Source organism: Aotus nancymaae, unplaced genomic scaffold (assembly GCF_030222135.1).
Source record: "Aotus nancymaae isolate 86718 unplaced genomic scaffold, 86718_ANA_hifiasm-v0.15.2.pri h1tg000016l, whole genome shotgun sequence".
Classification (NCBI taxonomy): domain Eukaryota; kingdom Metazoa; phylum Chordata; class Mammalia; order Primates; family Aotidae; genus Aotus; species Aotus nancymaae.
In genome coordinates, this window is record NW_026988428.1 from 68,449,754 (window position 1) to 68,472,886 (window position 23,133).

General features: G+C 45.4%; 1 long non-coding RNA gene across 2 annotated transcripts; it reads right to left on the reverse strand.

The window, feature by feature from the left end:
- Positions 1 to 323: 323 nt before the first annotated feature.
- Positions 324 to 11,956, reverse strand: LOC105719718 (uncharacterized). Of its 2 annotated transcripts, none has more exons than XR_001108030.2 (4): positions 11,791 to 11,956; positions 10,331 to 10,481; positions 2,936 to 3,013; positions 324 to 981 (listed from the first exon to the last, which is right to left on the reverse strand). It is a non-coding gene; the product is annotated as an uncharacterized LOC105719718 (long non-coding RNA). The 2 variants fall into 2 exon arrangements; XR_001108029.2 differs by having other exon boundaries at positions 11,732 to 11,956.
- Positions 11,957 to 23,133: the final 11,177 nt, after the last annotated feature.

The window sequence follows — 23,133 nt, forward strand, 5'->3', positions numbered from 1 at the left end:
TTAATCATTTATCCAACACATGCTAATTGTGTTTGAGGCATTGTGCGAGATATTGGGAATCCAGAAATGAGCTTTCGGCTCATCCACCTCATCTCTCCTTCTGTCTGTATTCAGCCATAGGGTGATGATCCTGGAAAATCATGCTTATAAAGTCTGTGAAAACCTTAGCATTCTGAAGAGATACATAGAGACTGTTCACATGCAGGAGTAACTGGTGACATTGCATCAGCCCTGGTCCTTTGACTTTCCCTTACCTCTTAGGGGCAGCCATATACACAGCCAAAAGGAAGCACACAGGACAAACTACTTTTTATTCTAGAAAGAGGAAAAAAGGATTTTTGAACTCGGGTGAACTGGAAGTGAGGGATGCTGGGGGGAAGGGAAGGATCGAGGCAGAAAGGAGGGCCCAGGGATGAATGGAGTCTCAGGGCCCAGCAGCAGAGCAGACAGACCCCCAGCACACGTCAAACCCAAACAAGGGAATGTTTTGAGGCTGTGCGTCCGGCATGCCTCCGTGCCGGCCCCCTTAAGGACCACCCTGGGAAGTTCTCTAGAAAACCCATCCATCACGGACAAGATTCTGCTTTCTTTCCCCCCTGGTTCAACATCCATAGCACAAAAATGTGCTTCACTAATGGAAACCTGGTGCTGGGTTCTTGGAGCATTGCGGCAGTGAGCAGCAGAAGAGGAAGTGAGTGTATTTGAAAGAATACACACACACACCACACACACATGCACACACAGAAACAGGCTGAAGCTCTCTGTTCATAAATTCACGCATACAACCATTCACATAACTATAGATACACAGAGATGAACAGGGAACGCCTTGAGACACTGGGACTGTGACAGCAAGAATAGCTGATGAAGTCATTGCCCTCCAGCTCCCCCATCACCAAGAAGGGATGGGTGCCTCCCTCTTCTGTGTTTCTCAATGATTCAGTATGGTCTGGCTGGGGTTTTCACTGGCTCTTTCATACACTGTTGGAGAAAAAAAAAAAGAAAAAGATCAAATTTCAGTTCCCCTCAATTGCTCTGGGTTTGTGCAACCAAGTGTCATTGTGAGACTTCTGCCGCCCACGTCCTCAAAGAGGCCTGCACGTGGCTCAGTCTGCACATAGACCAGAGCAATTAGAGTTCCTTTTTCCTGTCATGAAGGACAGCCCAACCATCAAATGTCCCCATGCTGTCATCCTATCCACTGGGTGAGCCCATAAGGCTGACTGAAGGCAGAGGCAACCAAGAAGCACTTTTGTATGTGAGTAAAGACAAGCATGGGGTGTGTGTGGAAAGAACCCTGGCCCAAACCTTAGAAAACCTGAGTTCTAGTCCTGGAGCTGCTAGGAACTGGCTGTGTGACCTTAGTGAGGTCACTCAACTTCTCTGATTCTTAGAGCTGTCTGCTGCAAAACAAACAGGGCACATGATGACAGTCTCTGGTTGCTATCTGCATAAATGAAGATTTGTGAGGCATGGATAATACAAAACAATGGTGACCTAACTTCAATGTTTTCTATTTTACTTTGCCTTTGGAATGTAACTAGAGCACATCAGACACTTGCAAACTTCCTTCCTTCCCTGCCCCCTTTCCTTGCTCTTCTCTTTGGCTCTCCTGGCCAGGGGTGGGGGTGGAAGAATGTGAGGTTGGCTGAAAAGGCAGAGAGGATGCAGGAAGGTTTCTGGTTGGGGGCAGGGAGGTTTTGGAGGAGGAGTGTTCCAGGCATGGGAGAATCGATCAGCTATAAGATCATTCTAATCCTTTCCCCTATCCAGAAAGGTGGGAGATTGTGAACGGCATATTCCTCACGTGAAATACTGTATATCCTTGCCTATGAGAAGCCCTGGGAAAAATAGTAATGTGTGTTTAAATGATGAGCCGCAAGGAAAATCATTAGAGAAGCCCTTCTCCTTCTTGCCATTTATGTATTTCAGTTTTCCTTTCCAGCCAAGATGGGGCCCCTGCAAAACCAGGATTCCCAGGGCAATCGTCATGCCTATGGGGGTGGCGACTGCGGAGATGGGACCTTCATGGGGAAATAAATGTGCTATTTTGCTATTTCTACTCGACCATGGCTTGGAAAATAGGATACTTTTCTTTTGATGCAGCATCTTATATGTGAGCATATACGGTAATGGAGGCATTCCAGAGTTCAGCTGATGGCCAATCAGGAGTTGGTGCCTTTTGGCATTTTTTCCCTTTAAGAAAAAGTTTCGGGTCCTCTAAGGAGCAGCAAATCAACTGCAGTCCACTGAGTTGCCATCCCCTCCCCCACCTTCCACCCACCATTATGGGGACAGGGCATGCATGCTAGTTAGGGTCAACCTAGGTCCTCATCCTGGGGACAGCCTTGTGAAACACAAAGTCTTAGGTTTTAAAAGTAGGGTGCTAGGGATAGGAGAGAGAGACTGGCAGAGGCTGGTGGCTAACCAGCTGGGGCCATTGCTTGAGGTGAGGGTGGTTGGAGGGAGAAAGAAGGAAGAGAGAAACTCCATGATTACGGGCAGCTATGGATGCTCCCGTGTGTGGGTGTGTGTGTCTTTCCAAAGGACTGGACCAGTGGCAGGCTGGTGGAAAGCAGGAGCAGCTCCATTCAGGAAGGGGAAGCAGCAGCTGTTTCCCCAGGAGACAGTGCCCGGGAGCAGCTGGAAGCTGGGAAGAACCGGATGGCAAGGGAGCCACCAGCTGCAGGATGGAAAAGGAGAGCCAGGCTGGGCGCTGCCATCTGACTGGGCAGTGGGGCTCTAGCTTGGAGCTGATCAGCCTTAGCTTTGTCTCCTGCTTGTGAAACCTGGGCCTTAACTTCCTGTCCTTCCCTCCTCCCTAGGCTTGACCGGACTCTGCAGCTCTGCCTGGGCTCTGTCACTGTGACCTCCGCTCAGCTTCCAGGCTTGCTTCTCTTTTTCCTCTTTAAGGTTGCGAATGTTGGTGACTCACCACTTCCAGTTGCCCTCCTGTTTCTTCTTCACTTCTCTTTCATTTCTTAGTTCTCCTTTCGTTCAGGGCTATGCAGGCCTGAAAGGCAGTGGGAAAATCTAACAGCATGCTGGAAAGAGGCCACCTGTCCCCTGTCCTCTGGGCACACTCCTTGGCCTGAGTGCTAGATACACTCAGCCTCTTCCCTTAATACTTCCTTTAAATGGTGGACTCTTATCCAGATGAGGAAATTGAGATTACAGGAGGTAAAATAAAGTAGCTCCCAACTCAAGCACTCACCAAACATTCACCAAGCACCTGGCAAGTATCAGAATCCAAACTTGTGAAGGTAAGTGTGCTCAGGCCCTCATCTATGTGACTTCAAGAACTCATGCCCCCAATGTGATCCCCTACTCCTCAGGAGCATTATTTAGGAACTTCTTAGAAATGCAGACTCTCAGGCCCCCCTCAGCCAGCTGAATCAGAGACACTGGGAGGGGTGCCCAGCCATGTGCATTCCCATGCTCACTGACATTTGAGAAGCATGGTCCTAGACAAGGGATTTCACTAGGCCTTCCCTGCTGGGGGACAGCCACATAAGCTTGAGCTCCGTTTTCCAGTTCCAAGGTTCCTCTTTCAAGGATGTCACCACAGAAGGCAGTGGAGTATTTATCCACAGCAGGCCTGGGTAAAGGGGGTGTAACTCCCCTTTTCAGAGGGAGTGACCTGGGCCCTTTTGACCCTTTGCTTGGCTTTTTGAGAATAAGGATGATCAATGATGTCTCATTTTACTCCCTGTTCCTTGTTTCACTTGATCATTTTCAGAGTTTCCTTTTTGGCAAAAGTTTTTAGAGTTTTTTCAGACATGTGGTTGGAAGAATTTGAAGCCTAGAAGGCACACCGCAGGGAAGAGAGTCTCTATGCTCTGAACATAGGATAACAGATAAAACAGCAGGAGAGACTTAGGTTAGATCATCTGTTCAGTAATAGAACTGGGGACCCTGCGTCAGGGAGGCCCTCTCTGGTCCAGGGATTTGTGTGATGTGGAGGCACAGACAATTTGGTGATGAGCCTCTATGGGCAAAAAGTCCAGGAATGAGGCTGGGGCTTTAGGCGACTGGCATGTTTTCATTTGGATTCTTCTCACTAATAGTAGGATGTGGGCAAGTCTCTTAACTTTTCTGTAATTCAGTTTCTCATTTTTAACACAGATATAGAAGCATCTTTCGTAGGACTTCCATTGGTTTTCTTTAGATTTTTAAAAAACTTTTCATTTTGAAGTTATTAGGAGACAATTTTCCACGGGTCTCTCATGTTTCTGCATGTTTTATGAAGAAAGGTATAAACAAATTTTCATTCTGGATGTTTTAAGGACTTTTTTCATAGTGAACAGCCTTGAATAATAGAAAATAGCTCTCAATTTAGGTGTATATACATAGCAAAGCAATCTTTCAAGAATGAGGATAAAGATATTTTCAACAAACAAAAGTTAGCTGAGTTTACTACCTGGATCCTCAGTAAAGGAATTTCTAGACTGGGGTGTATTTCAGGAAGAAAGAATGATTCCAGCAGGAAGCATTGAGATGTAAGAAGGTAAGATGACAGAAGGAAAAAACTGACACATGAGTAAATCTAGACAGAGAACAAAGTGATAATAATAATGAGTAACACAGGGGAGTTAAGAAACAGAACCGAAATAGATTTAAGCAGCATAAAAGTTGGAGCGGGGTGCAAATATGGATGAATCTTGCTAAGGGCTTTCCATTCATGAGATAAGTAAAAATGCTAAATTTACTTTTTAAGTTAAATAACCACTGAAATAATAAACATAGAGTGTGTAACCTTCAAACTAGTAGAAGGAAAGCTGGAATAAAAATGTTTTAAACAAACAACAACAATAAAAAAGCAAAAAGGAAAGGAAAGAAACAAGAATAATATGGTAGAAATTATCAATAACCACTATAAATGTAAATGGACTAAACTTCTATTGTAAGAATGTAGCAATTATTGACAATACTCTTCTGTGAAAGGGCAAATATGGCTAGACTAGATCTGAAAATCTAATTTATTCTGTTCTCTAGAGTCACACACTAAAACATAAAGACACTGAAATTTTGAAAACAAAAATGGCCAGGTGTGGTGGCCAACCCCACCATGGTGGGGGGCTACTCGGGAGGCTGAGGTGGAAGGATCACTTGAGGCAGGGAGATTGAGGCTGCAGTAAGCTGTGACCACACCACTGCACTCAGCCTGGGCAACAAAGAGAGACCCTGTTTCAGGAAAAAGAAAGTAAAAGCACAGAAAAAGAGATACCTGGTAAAGAGTAATAAACAGACAAATTTCAACATAAGGCAAAAAGCCTTATCAGACATAAAGAGAGATACTACAGAATAATAAATAGTTCATATCACCAGAAGAATGTAATAGTATTAAACTTGTATGTAATCAGGAACATAGCTTCAAAATACATCAAACAAAATAGCAAGAACCACAAGGAAAAATAGAGAATTTTGCATGATAGTGGGAAGCTTTAATATCCTCTTTCATTATTTGATAGATCAAGCAACAGAAAAATCAGAGATTTTAGAAGATTTGAACATGCAACTAATAAGCTTGGTCTAATAGATGTATATTGGATTTTGTACCCAAAAATGGAAAAGACACATTCTTTTGAAGTACACTTGGAACATTTAAGAAGATCATCCATATAGTATGCCATAAAGCAAGTCTCAACAAATTTCAACCAGCTTCTTACAGTTTACATACTTTGACTCCAAAGAATTTAAGAAATCAATAACAAAAAGAGGACTAAAAAAAAAAATCCTGTGTTTGAAAATTTAAAGACACACTTCTAAATAACTTCAGGGTCAAAGAAGAAATCATAATGGAAATGAGGAAATACTTAATACTGATTGATAAAGATAATATTTCATATTTAAATTAAAGGAATAAAGTGTTTTGAGATTGTTAGAGGAAAATATATGGCATGTATGCTAATATATTCAGAAGGAAGAATGTCTGAATAGCAGCAGGGTAAACATCCAAATTAAGAAATTAGAATAAACCAAAGAATAATCTTTTTAAAAATAGAAGGGATGAATTAATAAAGAGCAGATGTACTGAAATAGGAACAAAAAAATAGAATTAACAAAGCTGAAAAATGCTTCTTTTAAAAATATGCATGCGATTGAAAACTGCCAGCAAACATAACTAAGTGATCAAGAGAAAAGGCCAAAAAATGGCAAGATTAGTAATGAGAAAGAGGATTTCACTACTTATCACGGGCTGAATTGTATTCCCTCAAAAGCTATGTAGAGTTTCTAACTCCCAATACCTGTGAATGTAATCTTATTAAGAAACAGGGTGTTTGCAGCTGTCATCAAGCTAAAGATCCCAAAAGAAACTTTCCAAGAGAAGAGATATGAATTACAAAAAAGTACATGAAAAGATGTTCAACATCATTAGTCATTAGAATATGCAAATTAAGATGCAATGAGCTGCCACTACAGACCTATTAGAATGGTTAAAATAAAAAAATCAAGACAATAGAAAGTGTTGGTAAGGATCCTGAACAACTAGAAGTCTGACACATTGTTGGTAAGAAGGCAAAATGAGTACAGCTCCTTTAGGAAATGGTTTAGCTCTTTCTTATAACATTAAACATTTATTTGCCATATGATCCAGCAATCTCACGCCAAGCATTTACCCAAGAGAAATAAATTAAAACACATGTCCAGATGAAAACCTGTACACAAATATTAGGGTAGCTTTATTCATAGTTGCCAGAAACTGAAAATAAACGATGAATGTTGAATGGATAAACACACTAATACACTGGAATACTCCTCAGCAATAAAAGGGAGAGGCATACTGACGCACATATAACAACAAGAGTGAATTTCACAGGCGTGGTGCTGAATCAAAGAGCCAGACTCAAGGCTGTGTACTGTATGATCCCATTTATATGACATTCCAGAAAAGGCAAAGCCATGGAGTCAGAAAACAAATTAGCAGTTCCCCAAATCTAGGTATTGGGGGAGAAAATTCTCCACAAAGGGACACAGGGAACATTTTGAGGGTGATGAAAAATGTTCTACATCTTAATCATGGTGGTGGGTACATGCTTGGGTTTGTCAAAATGTATGGAACACTAAACCTAAAACAGTGAATTTTACTGCATGTTGTTATGCCTCATGCATCCTGACCTTTGAAGAAAAGAATGACATATCACTTAGAGGCACATTCAGGAATGACAAAACTATTTTTATTTATTTTTATTTTTTTGAGATGAAGTTTTGCTCTTGTTTCCCAGGCTGGAGTGCAGTGGCACGATCTCGGCTCCCTACAACCTCCACCTCCCGGGTTCAAGTGATTCTCCTGCCTCAGCCTCCCGAGCAGCTGGGATTAGAGGCCTGCACCACCACACCTGGCTAATTTTTGTATTTTTAGTAGAGATGGGGTTTCACCACATTGGCCTGGCTGGTCTCGAACTCCTGACCTCAGGTGATCTGCCCACCTCGGCCTCCCAAAGTGCTGGGATTATAGGCATGAGCCACTGCGTCTGGCCAAAACTATTTTTAAAAGTAGGTATTTCAGAAATACCTGAGAGTGAGGAAGTTCAGTGGGATTCGGGAGTGAGACACAGGTGACCTCAATGGTTTGATCATGTTCTGTGTTTTAAGGTGGAAACTGAATGAAAATCAGTTGTTAAAACAGGATGGTATGTGGGAGAAAGGGATGGAGCGCTAACCCTGTCCTCTGGGCTTGGAGTCAAGGTCATCAGTCATCCATTCACCTGGAAGGGCCTACGGGGCAGTGAAGGTGACTGCAGATGTGGAAGTTTGAGCAACAAAAGGAGGGACAGGCACTGTTCGCTGTCCCCCAAGCATCATTCTCCACTCTTCCTTGCGGAGCACCTGAGAACGTAGCTGGAGATAGCATTGGCCCTTAGCGCTATCCCCATCCTACCCTTGAAAGTGAAGAAGAGATTACAAACTGGGTTCTTAGTCACAGAGAGGAGCTTCAGACAGGGGACCATTCTCATCCCTCTCCCCCACCTCACCTGCCACACACACTTTCTTAAAGATACAATGGAGAGGAAAGTCCTTGAAGTCAGGGGCCACATGAAGTAAGGGAAAGAACACAGGCTTTAGAGTCAGAACAAGTTTGGAATCCAGGCTGGTTTATTAAGTTAAATGCCTTTGGGCAAGTTAATTACCCCTTTGGAATCTCTATTTCCTTGCTTATAAAAATGGGCATAATAATACTTCCCTAACAGGCAGGCCTTTGATGTATTCCGATGTGTTTTGAAATAGAGAGATACAGTCTGACAGCACCATAGGACAGGAAGGCTGGGAGCTTCCTGGGAAGACCAGCTCACTGCGGCATGACTTAGGCCAGCCTGCAGCCCCCTGCCCTACTGCTCAAATGCTGGGTCTCAGCAGTGGTCTGGTGTGGACGGGACTGCTGTGGGGGATGCTGACTCACCCTACCAGCCAGCTGTGGACGTCGGAATGAAACTGCTGAGGGGCTAACACCCATTCTCTCCTTGAGGATCAAGTACTTGGGAAGCTGTGTTACAGTCACATGGATGTTCACTGAGTACAGCGTGAAAACACTGAAGTTAGTTGGAAAATTAAAATGCATAATGGTATCAGGTGATGATAATTTGAGTGTCCAGCTCCACAAAAAAAACACAGGCACCTTTAGGACCAAGGTCCCCTTCCTCCAGGCCAGGGCTCTGGTTTTCTCTAGGACTCTCCTTTGCTGTGTTTCCATTACTGACCAACCTCTCCCTTAGGACTGACCATCTTTTCTGTAGACAGTCTTTCAATTAACTTCCATGGGGCTCGATGCCTAGAGAATCATTCTCTCTTGAGCAACTACAAGCTCGGCTCTGACGCATTGTGTGTTCATTTCATGGTTTCCAAGAGCAGTTTTATTCTCTTCATTTCCAAATATCTGGGGCACAGTAGATGGGAAAGGGGCGCATTTCAGTGTCCAACGTATGAACCATCCACCCGTATGTACATCATGGTATGTCTTTGAGACATGTTCTCTTTCTACATATATTAAGGCTTCATTCATCACACGAGCTATTTTTTGTGGCTCTGTGTGTGTGTGTGTGTGTGTGTGTTTGTGTGTGAGTGGGTGCAGCATTGTACAGGGTTCTAGCAAGATGCTGACTGTCCATTATGCTGCTTTAGAGTTTTCTGTGGGTGGAGAGAAGTCCACCTCACCCCTAGTCAAAACACAGTATCACAGAACATGGAGCATTTTCCTAGGTGATCTCTTAAGAATGGAGGGAGAAGCTAGGTGTGGTGGTTCACACCTATAATCCCAGAACTTTGGGAGGCCAAGGTGGGTGGATCACCTGAGGTCAGGAGTTCTACACCAGCCTGGCCAACATGGTGAAACAGGTCTCTATTGAAAATACAAAAATTAGCCGGGCATGGTGGTGGGAGCCTATAATCCCAGCTACTCGGAGGCTGAGGCAGGAGAATCACTTGAACTCCGGAGGTGGAGGTTGAAGTGAGCCAAGATTGCACGATTACACTCCAGCCTGGGCGACAAAAGCAAAACTCTGTCTCAAAAAGAGAGAATGGAGGGAGGGTCTCTACGAATCCAATCACACTGGTTGCTGGACATTTTCATACTTTTCAACCAATTAATAAACTGGCCAATCACCCAAACACCAGGACAGGTGGACAATCTGGGCTAATAGTTGCCTATCCAGGAGTATTTGTTACACCAGGCACTGTGCTATTAATATATTCTTGCATCCGTATTTCATTGAACTCTTATAACAACCTTGTAGAGTAGGCATTAGTAGGCTTATTTTATAGGTAACAGAGCAAGGCTTGGAGGGGTTAAAAAGCCTGCCCAGGCTCACCACCACTAGTAACAGTGAGGCTTGGATTCAAACCCAGGTTTTCCAACCCCAGGCTCCTCATCAACTCTCTATCACACCCAGAACCAGGGGCATCTGCAGCTCAGGGGGCTGCAGCCACAGGACAACTACTAAACCCACCCTCCTCCCTCTGCTCTTCCAGAGATGACCTCCTGACACACGGTAAGAAGCTGACGTCTCCATGGCATGCAGGAGTAAAGCCAGCCCCTCACCAGCCACTTGGGGCCCCACCCAGCAGGGCCCCAACACTCCTTTATAATCTCTTCTCTGCCTATAAACCACAATTTGTCCTGCACATGGTCTGTCTTTCTCAGTGTCTCTTGAATTTACTGCTCCTTCAACTGGCACCAAATATTTGCTCCTCTTCAGCTTTTAGCTGAAGAGGGTCGCCAGCCACCATTCAAGGTTCTGCTGGAGCCCCACCACTACAGCAAGGTCAGACAGCCCCTAGACCTTGTCTTTCTCTGAACAACCACCACATCACATCCCTCACCCTTGAGGCTTACCAGGTATTCATCTTTCAAAGCCACAAGGCAAACTGGGAGGCAGGAAGGTGAGAAGAGGCCAGAGCTAATGAGGTGATCCCTCTTGCTGTCAGGTTTGGGGATTTACTCTCTCTGCTCTGCCATCGATCATGCTCCTCAAATGATCACATCCCTGGGAGAAGAATGGAATTTTAAATATTTTGTTCTTTCTCAATGTTTATCCACACACATGGTAGATAGTAAGTCTTTTATTTGGTATATGAATGAGTGATTGAAGTGAATGAATGAAGGAAGAAGAGGACAGCCGAATGAGACCAGTCGTTGTGAGATGGTGCTTAAATCCTGGTGTGCCTAACTGGGAGACAAAGGATTGAGGAGTCATCAGAGAGACAGCTTGTCAATGCTGAGAGCCTGAACTCTGGAATTTGATAGCGTTTGAATCTGAGCTCTGCCACTCAAGAGTTGTGTGAATTTGGCCAAATTACTAACCTCTCTGTGATTCGACTCCATCTGTAAGAAGAGAATGAATACCCACCCTGTAGAGCCATTATGATGACTAAGCAAGATAATTTAAGTGCCTGGCATGGAGGGACTATTCCATAAAAGATAGTTCATTATGATCAGTGAAGGAAGGAAGGAGGAAGAGGATGTTTGGAGGACAACTTCTTTTGTAGAGTTTTGGAAGTATGTGCAGAGCTGTCCCCCCAGTCCCACCCCCTGTCGCTGCCCCCCTGGCCCTGTGACCATCAATATCTCCATTGTCTTGACAGACACATTCTGGAGCCTCACTTTGGTCATGCATCTCTCTAGTTTCTGGACCTGGCAGCAGCAGCTCCCTCCTGGGAGAATGGCTGATATTAAGGTGGGGTGAGGAAGACAGGATGGTGGGTGGGGAGGACGGCAGCTGAACCGTTGATTTCAGGCTTTCAAGACCTCCGACCATCGCTTCCTACAAGCCCCTGACACAGGGTGGAGATGCGGAACCCAGAGCAGATGTTTCCTCTCTTTGACTATCGATGGATGGTTTGGGGACACATGGGAAGGGAGGGGGAAGGAAAGGAAGGCAGTGAGAAAGAATCCTTATTTGGGAGCCCATCCTTCTCCAGTGGCTCAGTGTCCACTCCCTAAAGTTCTAGGAAGTGTCCAACAGATGTTAATCACATGGCCAAAGCCAGGGTTAAGAAAAACTAAGGGCATGGATGTGGGACGGCCCATTACTTGGAGGTACCTTCCACACGGCAGCCTTCTTGTAGCTTGGGAATCACGCCACTAGCCATAGGCACAGCCCATTAGAAGCGCCATGTGGTCCACTGAGGTGGGACCTAACTGGGTAACAGTGAATTTCTTTCCTGTGGGTCAGCCTTGGCAGCCCTCCCAACCCGCCTTTGACTGGGATGATCTCCCACCCAGAGATGACTTCACCTCCGTAAGTTCCTTGGTAGGGAACTTGAGGGGTGGTTAGAAACTTCCGCCCGACTCACTGGAGAATAACTCAGGACAAGAGAGGATAAGAACAGCTCTCTGTGTCACAGACACCACTTGGAGAAACAGCCTAAAAGGCAGGGATAGCAGCTTGGAGAATTCCAGCAGCTTCAAACTCCACCACCAGGATCTCTGTGGGTCTCAGTTCCTGTCTGTAAAATGGGGAGAATAATACATGTCAAGTGACTACTCTCCCTCATCAAGAGAACTTTGTGAGTAATAATTGTCATGACAGTGTTTTCCAAATGTGCAGGATCAGCGAGAAAGAGATTTCACAGGGCATTGACAGCTCAGGGGATGTTGGCTACAGGCGGGGAAAGCACCTATGTGCCCTTCTAGCTGCTGCACCCGCGGAGGGGGCTCAGCTGGGAGGACAGGTGCACTCCTCCCAGATTACTCTGAAATCATTGTGGGTGCCCAGTAAGCACTTCTTGGCCAGTCTGAGAGTAACAACTGAAAGTACTTGGGGCTCAAAATCACCTGCTCCAGTTAATCATTCGAGGGCTTTGGTGTCACATCCTTCTCTGAGGTATGTCTTCTTTCTCAGGCACATGGCCATGAGGCCCTGTGAATCTAACTGCACTGTGTGTGTGTGGGTCAAACTGCACTGGGCGCTTACTTTTTCTTGGTCAGCATCTCGGTTTCTATTTCTAAAGGCAAAGGAGGTGTCTCAATTCCTCCCAAGACTGGAAAAGCCCAGCAGGGTTGGTGGCTTTTTTGCTGTGCTGCTGAAGACGGGACAGGCTGCCCTGGCAGTGGTGAGCCCCCTGCCCTGGAGGCATTTAGCAAGATCACCTGTGACTACACACTGTGCTAAGGACCTTGTGTGTATCACCTTTATCGCTGCGACAACCCATGAACAGCCCACTATCACGATCACCTCCATCTCATGGATAGGAGGGGAAGGTACCTGCCACACAGCAGGCTTCTAGTAACTTGGGAATCACGCGACTGGCCATAAGCACAGCCCACCAGAGGCACCATGTGGTCCACTGAATGGGATCTAAGTGGATAACAATGAGTTTTTTCCCCGTGGGTCAGCCTTGACCAGCCCTCCACCCTGCCTTTGACTGAAATGCTCTCCCATCCAGAGATGACTTTGCTTTTCTAAGCCAAAGAGGATTGGATGGGAAAACAGCTGAGGAAGCGCAGGCAGCACAGCCTGGAGTGAGAGTGTGTGTGTGCGCGTGCACGTGTGTGTGTGTGTGTGTGTGAGTGAGAGAGAGAGAGGGAGAGAGAGAACTGCTTTTGTATGAATCTTTCTTTCTTTTTTTTTCAGCAAACCACCGACCAGCTACACATTCTTGGGCAGTTTCCTGAGGCTGAACTTAAGATTTTGTGAGAGAGAGAGAAAAAAAAGAAAAGAGTAGTGGTGCAGGAAGAAGTGAGGCAGAAAGTAACCAAGCTCACGAGCATGCATGTGGACGCACACACACACATGAGCGCACACACATACACACGCACACACACACTATTCATACATGACTCCTAGCAATAAGGAAGTGAGACTAGATCTTTTTCATGAATGGGCTTAACTCAGCGTCGCTGAACTTCCGCTCTCCCGTTCACCAGCATTCAAATTTCACCTTCGGACCATCCAAGGCAGCTGGCTGCTGGCCCAGGAACTAGGAGCACTTTGAGATCATCCCTCTGACCACAGGCAACTGTGTGCTTGCAAGGAATCTTCTTTCTTGAGCTGGTAAATTCAAAATGACCAGGATGTTTACAGGATACCAGGTTTGAAGGCCACTGACCCTTGGACCCCCAACCCCAACTACTGCCCTGTTCCCCCAGGATCACAGCTTACATTCTGGAAAAGCTCAGAAATTACAGCAGGCAATGCACGCAGAGGAAACATTTCTGCACAGGAACTGCACAGGAGCACGGCTGAGGTGAAGTCTCTGGGGAACTTTAATGCCTGCCTTAAATCAGGCTGGGGGAAATGACAGTCACCATTTGGAAAGGACACTTTATGGCGCTTCCCATGGGAGCTAGGGAGCAATTAACTGGGGTGTGTAACCTGTAAGGGTGCCATTCTTTCATATTGGGTGGAAGCCAGGTGAGGCACAGGCAGCAGTGGAAGTTTCTGTTCTTTGAAAATCAGCCTCAAGATCCCTGGGGAGCAAGTTGGGGTATGTCCAGGCAGTGGAAGGACCAGTGAAGAATCTCAAGCAAGTCATTTCATGTTGCTGTGCTCCAGCTTCCTCATCTGTCAATAAGACCTCCCTGGCACCACTGCTGGGATGACCCAGTGAGCAAAGACAAAGTCCCGACTCCCCAGTGTGAATGACCTGGGCTCATCGGCAACCCAGTTAGGGAAACCCCTACCACCTAGAACTGACAAAGCAGCTGCCACTATTCTGAAAGAATAAGGATAGCTTTACCTCTGAACTTCCAGAAATGGTGACAGTGATAGACTAGTGACCCAGAAGCGGGGAGAGCAATGGGAGACAGACAGGGCTGGCCTACCCCAAGACCAAAGAAGAAGGAGGAGAGAAGCTGCGGCAGAGACACCACGGAGGCTCGGCTTTTCTTTTCCTGATTTCTTTCCCCTCCCCTGCAACTCCTAATGGAATCTCAAGGAGGCAACAGAGAAAGGGACATCCTTTTCCTGACTCCACCCTGCATCCGTAGAATCCTCACACAGTCTCTCTGGTCCCCACACTTGGATGGGCAACAGGGGGTCGCAAAGCCCCGTGTCTTACAATGTTTGGGCCCAGAGGCAGGAGCATGGATGAGATGACTTTCAGAGTGCCTTCCCTACTTGGGGCCAGGAGCCTTTCCCCAGAGCTGAATCTAGGGCAGCGTGCTAGAGAACTGCATTCCACTCCTTGCAGCTGCTGAGCTACTGGGTCCAGATCTGGGCACTGGGAATGGACTCGGAAATACCAGTGGGCTTTGTTTGGGCTGATTACTCACAGTAGAGGAATGATATCCATTCCACCGGACTTTCTAGGAACTTGCTTGCAGCTGGAGCAGTCCCTGTCCCTAGGTTCCCTCTAGCACAGAGAGGTTGCAAGCAGAAGCCTGGCTGGGGAGGGAATGTGCAGCTTACAGGGGATGCCAGTGGGCCCCAGGAAGCATTGATGCAATGCTCTTTTTATGAAGTTGGGCTCTGAGCCCTTCTCCCCTGTGATAACTTCTGGGAGTAACTTTCCCCATTTCCCTGGTCTCCTCTCCCCCTCCTGCTTCAAGAGCCAGATTCCTGCATGACAGCAGCACCTGAGGAATCGGAACTCACAATAGTGAGTTCATCACAATAGTGATGCAGGTGGATAGAGGAAATACCTGTAGGTCTAAGGAGCTTGGGTAATAAAGGCTGCCATCCGCCAAACCCTCACATGCCAAATGCGTGCCCAGCCCTGCAGGCTCTGCCTCCCTTAATCCTTCCAGTGCCCTGGTTGTGCAGGTGCTATCCTCATGACCTTTTCACAGATGAGGAAATGGAGCCTTAGAGAGGTCAGGAAATGCTTCCAAGATCACATAGTTAGCAAATGGCAGAGCTAAGAAATAACTCCATTTCTGTTCAATTATAAAGCACATGGGTTTAGCAAATGGACTCTGATTTTTGTGTGTATGTTAGTAGCTCAGCTTTTATGAGAACTGGAGATTAAGCTCCCTGAGGGTAAAAGCTATGTCTTATTTTTTGCCCTATTTATCTCTAGATGATGCCAGGAACTCATTTTAAAAAGCAGCTGCCAAAATATGCTGAGATGGTGGGCAGCAGCTGTCCATGGATGATCTGGAGGCCACTGCAGCTGAAGGGACCAAAAGCAACCCTGGAACTGTCCACACTGTCGACAGACTTTTCAGGTCTCTCTCGTCCTGCTTCTCCCGTGGCTGTTGTATTTTTCTCCCATCTACCTTCTGGTTCCTGCCCATTGGAGGCTTTTCCAGCCTCGTCACCTCTATTACTGCCCCCTCTCTGCAAATGCCTGCACCTTCTCATTGCTCTGTCTTGATGCTGCTACCACAGACTGAGATTCCTCTACTCTTCTTTCCTGCGCCACATGTGTTTCCTTACGGCTTCTCTGGCTCCTTCTCTGTGTCTCTAAGCATCTGGGCCACTTTACTCTCCGTTCCTGCTGAGGGTGTCTGAGAGAGTCCCCGATGGGTTAGTAACAACCCAAATCTGGAGATACCTCTTGGTCTCACCAGCTTAGCTTTTAGGCTGCCCACATTCTATAGAGCAGTGGCCGACAACCTTTTTGGCACCAGGGATGGGTTTTGTGGGAGACAATTTTTCCACGGATGGGGCAGGGGAGGAAAGGATGGTTTCAGGATGATTCAAGTGCATTACATTTTTGCGCATTTTATTTCTATTATTGTCATGTTGTAATATATAATGAAACAATTATACAACTCACCATAATGTAGAATCAGTGGGAACCTTGAGTTTGTTTTCCTGCAACTAGACTGTCCCATCTGGGGGTGATGGGAGACAGTGACAGATCACCAGGCATTGGATTCTCATAAGTAGCGCACAACCTAGATCCCGTGCATGTGCACTTCACAATAGGGTTTGCGCTCCTATGACAATCTCATGAGGTCACTAATCTGACAGGAGGTGGAACTCAGGCGGTGATGTGAGCAATGAGGAGTGACTACAAATACAGATGAAGCTCTCGCTTGCCCACTGCTCATGTTCTGCATGTGGCCGGGTTCCCCTCCACAGAAGGGCTCACCTCAGGTCCTCCAATTTAAAGATGAGGCACCTGAAGCTCAAAGACGTTAAGCAACTTGCCTGAGGTCACACATTTAGAAGGTGATAGAATCCAGATGGGAACACACATCAGTCTGGGAAGATGAAAGAAGTTGTGGGGATGAATGGTGGTGGTAGCCGCACAGCAATGTGAATGTTCTTAATGCTACCGAATCCCTTAAAATGCTGAAAGTGGTCAACTTTGCCACGTACGTTTACTACAATAAAAAGTGGTTAAAATGGTAAAAAGAAAACGAACAAAATAACCTCATGGGATTTTAAATTGGATTAAATGAGTTATTGTACCTAAACCCTTTTCTTCATGCCTTGTATGTAGGAGCTAATATGATGATTAATTATGTTAATATTGCTTTTTTAGTTTCTTCATCTATAAAATGGGAATAAATAATAAAGATACCTCTTAGGGCTTATTTTCCTTATTTCTTAGAAATTTATTGTGGCAAATTTATGCATATATAAGTTGCATTCATTTTTTAAAACTGAGACATCACTACTTGAAGAGCCTAAGTACTAAGTATACAGCTGGATGGATTTTGTATACGTATTTATCAGTGTACTCACCACCCAGGCCACGGTAGAGACATTTTCCATGCCCTGAAAACTTCCCTGTGTTCCTCCAGGTTAGGACCAGCTTCCTTCCCACTCTTAGGGTTTCTGATTGAATTAAACACAACCCGTAGCACCTTGTCTGACAGACTTGCTTGATCAATGTTATTAATAATCAATACTATTATTAACACACTAATTACTGCTGTTTGACAAAGGGTAAAAACAACAGAACTGCTAATGATGACAATACTCCAAACCCAATTTAGAACAAAACTCGTACAAGAGCACAGGCCACAGAGCTAACAGGTTGGCCCTTTGGCTGCCATCTGCCAGCCGTGCAGCCTGCACCACGAGGGTGCCCCCCTGAGCTTCAGGGTCCTCATCCCTCAAGTGAGGCCTCAGTCCAAGTCATCTCTATAGCTCCTTCTAGTTCCAACATTCTACAAGTCTAAGAATTTGGCTTTGTAACTGGCAAGGGGATGAAATAAGTGTGGAAACTGAGGGTTACAACAAAGTCAAGCCCATAGACCTCTTGCACCCTAGCAGCTGGAGTGGGGTCCATGGGGCCTGGCTGCAGGGACAATACAGAAAGACTCTTGCTATAACTCTTGAAGAGTTCTAGTTCAAACCACACTAATGGGTTGACCTTTAGAGATGAAAAACCTTTCTCCACATTAGAGCTGACATGCACAGGTCATACCAGTGGCCAAGTCCACCCACTCTGTTCTCAGCTGTTGGATTCTTTGGGTGGCAGAATTTCCATCTGCTCACACAGCTGTGCTGAGAGCTGAAGGGTCTGGGGTGGTCTCTGTTCACCATCCAGCTGTTTAAGCAGCAGGCAGGGGGAGCTTCCTCTGGCTTCCTCAGGACTGCAGCTGTTGAGAGCATTATGGGAACAAAGGCTGACTTCTATGACAAGAATGTGTCAAAAGCAATTTTTCTTAATGCAGGAAATTATTTCAAGTTGACTTATAAGCTAGTCCAAACATGTTCTCTGCAATATAAAACATAGTAATAAAGTGCATAAAAGGTTGTCTCATATAGAACAGGTACTCGGTAAATGTCAGTTCCTAGACTCCTCAGCCTATATTAATCTCTGTCATTCATTCATTCACTCAGCAAACAGTTTTCAATGCTGTGGGTTCCAGGTACTGAAGACACCATAATGAACAGCACAGACAAAATCCCTGCCTTTGAATTTTATAGTCTGGTGAGTACAGACTGATAATTGACAATTTACAATTAAAAAAAGAAAAAGACAACATGCATTCAGTCGATCAAATATTTATTGAGCACTTACTAGTGCCAGACACAGTTTCAGGTATTAGGGATACAGTGTTAAACAAGACACACGTGGTTTCTCAACTTAGAGAGCTTAACTTCTATTGGAGAACCAGACAGTAACCATATGAACAAATTAATACAAAAGTTTTGTGATGGCAAGTGTTTGAGGGAAATGAATGTAGCAGGGGTAAAGCACAAGAGGAGAATGTGCTGCTTTGACAGAGGGGGCCAGGCTTCAATAATTTCTAGAGAATACAAAGCAAAAAGAAAACTTCCATTGCCCTCATGGTTATGTCACTGGTTTTCCTGTTGTGTGTTGTTAAACATCTCTCCTGTGTAAACGTTTCTGAAGCACTGTTTTCCCTCCTTTCTTGGATGGCATGAAGGTAAATTCCTTGAGGCCAGGAGCTGTATCTCAATTTGAGTGCTCCAGAAACCCAAATATACTAGCCTCCTACTATAGGTTGAGTATCGCTCATCCAAAATGCATGGAACCAGGAGTGTTCTGGATTTTTTATATCTCCAGATTTTGCAGTATTTTGCACATAATGAATATCTTGGGGATGGGATCCAAGTCCAAACATAAAACTAATTTATTTTTCATATATACCTTATACACATAGCTTGGAGGTAATTTTATAAGATATTTTACATAATTTTGTGCATGAAACAAAGTTTGTGTTAAGTGCTTAATGTGCAAAAATTTTCACTTGTGGCATCATGTCCACACTCAAAAATTTTGGACTTTGAAGCATTTCAGATTTTGGATTATTGGATTAGGGATACTCAACTTGTGTATTTGAGGGATTTCTTGACGGAATTTAGCAGAGAATGGGTAAGGCTGCTCTCTGACTTGATTGAAGATGTGTCTGCAGTGTCTAACAAAGATCTTAAGAATCGGGGGCTTATGGAGCAGGGACAGGTAGGGAGGGCATGGTGAAAAAGAGACTTTGAGGAGGAGCCCTGCAGAATAAGACTCTAAAGTAAAGTTCTAGAGCATGCAGGATTTAATTCCAATGAAAAGCATGGAATGACATGATGGACAGCTGGGAGCAAAAGCTGGCTCTTTCCCGTCCCTGCCATCTGACAACAGTCCTGGCAACACCACTGCCTCACTTCTCTATCAAGATCTTAGAAAAAAAAAGATTTTAGCTATCTGAACACTCTTCCTTCCAGCTTGAGTTTGTGAGATAAAAGTGATGCCGACTATTAACTCTGCTTGGGAGTGAGGAAGCAGGGAAACAGGTCGGCTGTCTTATCCAAGGCCTCCCAGGAAGTTGGGGCAGAAACCAGGAGCATTGGTTTGCCTCCTTTCTTGGATGGCACAAGGGTAAGCTTATAGACGGAACTCTCCTAATTCAGGGTCGGTAGTTCCCAGATCTACATGAACTGCATTCATTCTTAGCTCTTTTGTGCATCATAATAATTATCTGACTTAAAATTCTTATTCAAAAAAATGCCTGAACTTTCCTTCTCTTGACTCCCTAGCCACTGCCTAGCCTTCTTTTTCTTCACTTCCAGCTTCCTACGTCTTCCTGGGTGGCAGGGAAGGAACCATAAGCATAGGCAGTGTGGGAGGCAAACACTCGGGGTTGCAGCTCAGTGCAGCTGTCACTGATTATGGACGGATGCACAAGAGCCCTGAGCACACGCTGCTTTGCCTCAGTTGCTGAATGCAGATTTGAAAACCACAGCAAGAGTGAAGACCAGAAAGGACAGCAGCTGGGTGGGTCAGGCAGGTAGAGACCTAGCTCAGCTCCCAAGCCTAGCTTCTACCTTCTCCACCTGGATTTTCTTCCCTTCAAGAAGATGTGCAGGGCCGGTGTGGATGGGCAGTGCCACGTGAACCATTCAAAAGAGGGCTATTTCCTATTCTGTACCAAACTCCGCAGGGATCTCCCTGCAATGATTCTCCTGAGTTCCAGGTGCTATATAGCAATCACAGCACTTTGAAGACATAGACCTCATGTCCTGCCCTGCTTAAAGTCCTTCAACACTTCTCCCTTAGAATGAAGTCTCAACATGGCTTCTAACTCCTGCTTAATTCTCCAGCAGCAGCCCAGATCAGCTCCTCTTCTCTGACTCCTGCCACACTTCCTTCTGATCCTCAAACAGCCAAAGTCTCCCACCATGGGCTTTTGTTTTTTTGAGTCAAGATTTCACTCTGCTGCTCAGACTGGAGTGCAGTGACATGATCACAACCTACTGCAGCCTCGAACTTTTGGGCTCAAGTGATGCTCTCATCCCAGCATCTCAAGAAGCTGGGACTACAGGCATGTGCCACCATGCCTGGCTAATTTTTTAAGAAAAATTTTTTGTAGAGATGAGGGTCTTACTATTTTTCTCAGGCTGGTTTCAAACTCCTGGCCTCAAGCAATCCTCCCCTCCCATCTCGGCCTCCCAAAGTGCTAGAATTATAGGCTTGAGCCATGCGCCCAGCATCCGTGGGGCTTTTGTATAGGCTGTTTCCTGGACTTATTTGCTTAGGTATCTCTTATTTAGCTTTCAGGTCTCAGTTTAAATATCATTTCCCTTCTTCTGGACCTGGCAGAGCAGAAGGTGCCATCGAGGGAGATGATGTCTGCCATGACAAGGACCAAAACCTTTGGCGTCAGGAGCCCAAGAGCCAGGACATCTACCAAAGACTGTTGGAAAAGCTGTTCAGGTTTCTGGCCGGATGAACCAACTCCACCTTCAACCAGGTTGTGCTAAGGACATTGTTAATGAATCGCAGCAACTGGCCACCTCTGTCCTTCTCCCAGATGATTGGGAAGATGAAGCTTTCCGGCTGGAAGTGCTGTGGGGGTCATAATGGATGTCGTGCCCATGTGGGAGGTGCCCAAATTCAAGGTGTGCGCACTGTATGTGAGCAGTGGGCCCAGAGCCGCATCTTCAAGCCTGGGGGCAAAATCTTCACCTTTGCCCAGTTGGCTCTGGCCTTCCCAAGGCCTGTGGCTCCAGCCCGCTTTCCCATCCTTACAAGGGCCAAGGTGTACAGGTATTTAGGCCAGGCTTGGGGAACCCCACACAGCCACACCAAACCCTATGTCCACTCCAAGGGCAAGCCATAGCTAAAAAATACTAACCCTGGATCATACCCTCTTAAAGATTTTAGGACCAGGTGCAATGGTTCATGTCTATAATCTCAGCACTTTAGTATGCTGAGGTGAGAGTATCACTTGAGGTCAGGAGTTTGAGATCAGCCTGGGCAACATAGCAAGACCTCATCTCTATGTCTCTACTAAAAATTTAAAAAAAAAAAATTGGATACTGATAAAAAAAGAAAAATGTCACTTCCCTTCTAGTCTGAAGAAAGTTTCCTGGGTTCTTCAGATTAGGTTATATGCCCCACTATATATTTTAATAGCATTTTTTTCACTTCTATAAGGTAGTCCCTATTATATTAATAGTGATATGGATTTTTTAAAAAAAAGTTTTTTAAATTTTTTAATTGCTGTTCCTATTCTCCTCTCCCTCCTGCTTTCTCTCTTCCTGCTTTCTTTCCTCTGTCCTTTTCCTCCATGCCCTCCTCTAGTTCCTCCTACTTCTTTTGAGAATATGATCCTCTTAGTTCCTAGGACACAGCCTGGCACTCCGTGCATATTTGCTGAATGAGTGCGTGGATCTGTACGCCCTGGGGGTTGGGAGGACTTTTAAGATGATTGAATCCAATGAGTTTCCTCTGCAGCACCCGGCCAGATGTCCCTAGACTCTGCTCCAATGCCTCTGCACTGTGAACTTGTAGACTCCCAGGGCAGCCTGTTGTGTCAGCCTGGCGGCATGGCTAAATGCTCAGGGTCATATTAAATGTTATTTAATTCCTCTCAGCCTCTGTTTCCTCATCTGTAAAAAGGTGGTAATAATAATACCTGCTCCACAGGAATGTTGCAATTGTTAAATGAGATCAAGCATGTAAAACACAAAACCTAGCACCAAGTGATGGTTAAATAAATGTGATTTATTGTGATGATTATTATTATTTTACCATAACAGTCATCAGTCTGTCTTGAGATGGCTCTGACAGAAGGTGAAGTTGTCCTTACATTACATTGTGATCAATTTAATGATCTTACTTCTGATTCTCCCTTTGGGTTTGCAGGTTCCACATGACAACTATAGGTGTCACAGGCCAGCACCTTGATGAGTATGTGTCCTCTCTTCCCTAGTTTGCCGTGGGACAGATATCTAGTGCATCGGTTTCAGGTCTTCTCACCATCCTGGCCTCTGTCTGAATTACTCCTCTTTTTCTATGTCCCCTTACTTCTTAAGCCATCCTAGGGATGAAGAAAGTACTGGCCCAAACAGATCCATGGGCATCCGTGTAGAGTACCAAGAAATTAGAATTATCCTGACTGTGTACCCAGCCAAGGTTAAGAAGCTTTATGGTCTGTTCAGCAAAACCTGAGGGGGCCCTGTCCTCCATCGTGGGATGGGAGCTGAAGGAAACAATGTTCAGGTCTGGCCCCAGCCAAAACCCATCTATCCCAACCTACCATTTCTTTTCTGCCTATGTCTTCTTTTTGTTTACTTTTGTTGTTGTTGTTGAGAACAGGGTCTTTCTCTGTTGTCCAGGCTGGAGTGCAGTGACACAATCATAGCTCACTGCAACCTCAGTCTCCTATGTTCAGTGGCAGAATCATAGCTCACTGTAGTCTCAGTCTCCTATATTCAAGTGATCCTTCTACCTCAGCCTCCTCAGTAATATCACAAGACCCTGTCTCTACAAAAGTAAAATAAAATAGCTGGGCGTGTGTGCCTGTGGACCACAGGCCCAGCTATTTTATTT